At 51.6% G+C, this 3,835-nt stretch overlaps 1 long non-coding RNA gene across 1 annotated transcript; it reads left to right on the top strand.

Annotated features, from left to right (window-relative positions):
- LOC117798059 lies at positions 1-3,825 on the top strand. Its single transcript, XR_004622801.1, has 3 exons — positions 1-140; positions 499-616; positions 656-3,825. It is a non-coding gene; the product is annotated as an uncharacterized LOC117798059 (long non-coding RNA).
- Positions 3,826-3,835: the final 10 nt, after the last annotated feature.

The following is a 3,835-nucleotide window of genomic DNA, read 5'->3' as shown; positions in this document are numbered from 1 at the left end:
AGAACATAGTTCCGGCAGGAAGAACAACCTCATTTCCAGGAAAATGTCAAGTGACTATTTTGAAAGGAAAATGGAAGCAAATCTTAATTTTCAGAAAAAATGAGGAATTCGGGATGGAAGTGCCATATTCTTCAGAGTAGGTGAGTCTTTCCCTTTGACATCCTACTGGATCTGTGGATGGAAGCAAAATGATCCACAAGCCTGGTTCTCTGGCCACCCAAAGCCACTCCCCCAGACTCTCCTTCTGACCCGCTTAATCTTTCTAACTTTGTCTTCTCCAACTCGCTCCTCATTCATGCTCCAAGGTCTCCAAGTCTCTGCTCACCTAACCTCTCCCTCAGGCCACCAACTTTGTCTCAACGTCATGTTTTCTTGCTCAAATGGTTTTTAGCTAGTGAGAGCTCTTGCATTGGGCGCCTGTGTCCTTCTGACTTATCCCCATCCTTGGGGCAGGGGAGGTCTTTTTTTGAGCATTTTCTTGCTTTCGAACCCCTCCAGATGCTCCAGGCTCATCTTGAATATTCCCTGTCTTGGTCTTGGAGCCAACCACTTCTGCTGAGGAATCTGGTTTCTTTTGCTGGAGAATGGTAGCAGAACCCAGTGACAGGCGGCCGAGGTGCTCCCTGTNAGCAGAACCCAGTGACAGGCGGCCGAGGTGCTCCCTGTTCCTGAGGTGTCACCGCATCCAGGCCCCCAGCTGACAGCTCAAGGGGATGTTTGTGTGTGTACGAATCTTCGTATATTCACGCCTCCGCAGGCGTTTCTCTGTGCACATCTACACGTATATGCAGTCAGCATGCGCTCACACGGGCGGCTCTGCTGTCATCCACCGCCACATGGATCGTTCTCGCCTCCTCCCCTTGCTTACCTGTGACCTCCCACCCCAACCGCGAGCAACCAGGCGTCACCAGCTGCCATCCACGTGGGTACTTACACAACTCCAGAGAACGTGCACAGTGGCCTCAGGATGGCTGACCCCAGGCCCATCTTCAGACAGTGGATCTGCAGGCTTGGGGCAATTTCTAAACCACCTCCCTTTCTTGAAGATGACCTAGAGTCCGTCTGGATCCTGTTTCTGACCCGGCCACTCAGCCCTCTCTGCCATCGCAGGCCGGGCGCGGCAGGGCCTCCGGAGGAGCGCCACGTTCCCCGGGCGCGGCGGGCTCTTTGGCTGTCGCTTGACTATGCTTCAGGATCATGGCCACGTCCTTCGATGACACACCCTCTTCCCTTGGACGTAAGTCCTCCGAAACGCCGCCGGCATCAGCCCCATACTCAGTAACCTGGCAGCGGCTCCTGACTTCCTCACTGTGTCTTGACTCTTCTGCGGAGCTCCCAGGCTGGCCCTCCTCAGATCCAGCCTCCCGGACCATCTCCCTGGACTGCACAATCCGCGACACAGCTGGACTTCTCTCTGCTCGCTCCCACGTGCCCTTTCTCCTTCCACCCTCAGCGACGGCGCCCCTTAGGGCCCCTACAGAAAATCCTGCCCTCCCGGCCCCCCAGATGCACCTGCCTGTCCTCCAGGCTCAGCTGCAGCCTTCCAGAACCAGCGCTCCTCCCCACAGTGATTCTTGTCTTCCAGGCTTCTACGGAACCAAGCGGGCACCAAAAGTCTTGGCACTCGATGATCCTCTAATTCGTGAACGCAGTGCCGAGTGAGTGCAGGTGACTGTCGGAAGTTCTGCGGTTGCCTTGGCTCATGGGCATCAGTTAGAGGGTGTGCTAGTGGGCAGCGGGGGCTCCGTGGAGGGCGTTACTGGCATCTCAGTTCCCGTTGCTTATATGCCACTTAGTCTCGACTCTCTCATACATTATGAGCCCTCAGTTGGTCATTCTGTCCTGCACAACTTTCTCCTCCTCTGCGTCTGTCTGACTCATCAAGCTAAATGTAGATTCACTAATCTGAACTTAAAACTGAATTCTGAAGTTCAAATTCATACGTGTTTTGGGAGCTCGTGAACCAACACCACTGCACACGTTTGATCAGCTCAGAACGTGAACGTGCCTGTGTCGGGTGGAAGCTTATGGATAGCGACGCGGGTGACCTGATGGCAGGTCGTTGAGCTGTTTCCCATTCTGGTCTCTGTACACTCTGCTGTAGAAACCTTCCTCTTGTGCCGGATCACAGTTTATTATCAGCCTTCTAGCCAATTTTCTTTAAAATCACAAAATAAATCAAGAGGGAATGAGCATGTGCAGTTGATTCTTTGAAGACATGATTTGAGTCCTCCTGATAATATATGAATTGAAGTTGTCCTTTGTGCATTGGACTAAATCCAGCAGCATCAGTGGTCAAGGACATTTGATTATTTTTATATAGTAGAATAAAACGGAACTGATTGCATACTTTATTTAAAGAAAGATTTTACTGAGGAGAAAAGTAATAATCCAACATATTCTTAAAGCCTTGACTAGACTTCTCTTGTGGTTGGTGAGAATGCAATTCATGATGATGTGTTAAATATTAAAACCAATATTTGATTTAATCCAAACTTATAGGACAGCTTTGCTTAATCTACTGCCTGTCACACAATTTCCTTTCCAGGTAACTTTCAGCTCACTGCATCAGTAACAGTGCCCACGTCCTTCTGCTGTCTCAGCGAGCCTGGTATCGCAGTTGAACTGTCCAACACTGGATTCCTGCAGCTTGGGTCCCTCTCTCTTTTCCTCTTCTTCCCTTCACCTGGGCTACCTTGTCATTCCATCATGACTCCGTGAGTTCAAGTGTGGAAGCTGGAGGCATTTTTCAAGAGTCAGCATCTGGGTTTGCCTTGACCTTGAACGCTTTCTTGGTGATGAAAGGATAAGTTCTTGCCAAGGGCACGTTCCTTCCAAGGAACAGCATCAGAGAAGGAAGAAGCTAGCCCCTTCCTCTCACCTCTTCAAGATTCTCATCTTCAGTAACGAATGGTGTGGCTACTAAATTCAGTTTCCTTTCGGATTTCCCTGTAGTGGATCCATCCATCATGTTCCCGGGTAGGTGGAAGACGGAGGTGCAGTTGCAGGGTTCTGTCCATCAGGGAATTTACTGACAATGTTCACTCGAAATGTTCGTCATATTAGGAAGGTAGAATATTGCAAGTCACGGAGTCTCCTTGGCCAAGGTTTGCTGGCCAAGGAGACATTCTTAGCCACTTGGACAACTTGGCATAAGTTTCTGGGGGTTGCAGATGGGCACCTTGTCAGTCCAGGAGGAGCAGGTCTTTGGTAACCTGATGGGTGAGAAGGGACATTTGCGGGCAGCTGGGAAGGGGCTGCCTCCTTCATCCCTGCACGCTCAGTCCTCAGAGGACCTGGGACCTGGTGTGTGCTTGTTGAATGGCTAAGCAGAAGACCAAAGGAGATAGAGAAGGACAATCCCGTTCTCTTCTGCAGGTGCCAGTGGGAGTGGGCACAAAAGCAGCACTGAGGGGAGGAGGTGCTGAAATCAGACGCCCCCTCCCCACTCTGCTCACAGCACTCAGTAGGTGTTCTCAGCCTGGGGACTTAAGAGATACGTATTTGGGTCCACAGGAGACCAGCTAAGTCAGAATCCTTAGGAAGGTGGGAGGAACAAAAGATGGAAGGTAGAACCAGGCCCTTCTCAAGGCCAAGGGCCCGTGGGGGAGAGGAGGAGACAGGGAGGGCGTCAGGCAAGAACAGGAACAGGCCTGACCCAGGCAGAGGGAGCCTCTGCCTTGTTGGGGCCTGTGGCTGGGCCTCCATAGGGGGATCTCTTCCCTCTGCATCTCCAAGACAGGGAGAAGACGCGTGGTTCTGGCTGATGTTTGTCCCTGGGCCCTCTCCTCACTAATTCATCCTCTCATGCAAAGTCTGCAGCATTTACTGAGCA

The sequence above is a fragment of the Ailuropoda melanoleuca genome, unplaced genomic scaffold, assembly GCF_002007445.2.
Source record: "Ailuropoda melanoleuca isolate Jingjing unplaced genomic scaffold, ASM200744v2 unplaced-scaffold23479, whole genome shotgun sequence".
Taxonomy (NCBI): domain Eukaryota; kingdom Metazoa; phylum Chordata; class Mammalia; order Carnivora; family Ursidae; genus Ailuropoda; species Ailuropoda melanoleuca.
This window is presented reverse-complemented; position numbering and strand designations above follow the sequence as displayed.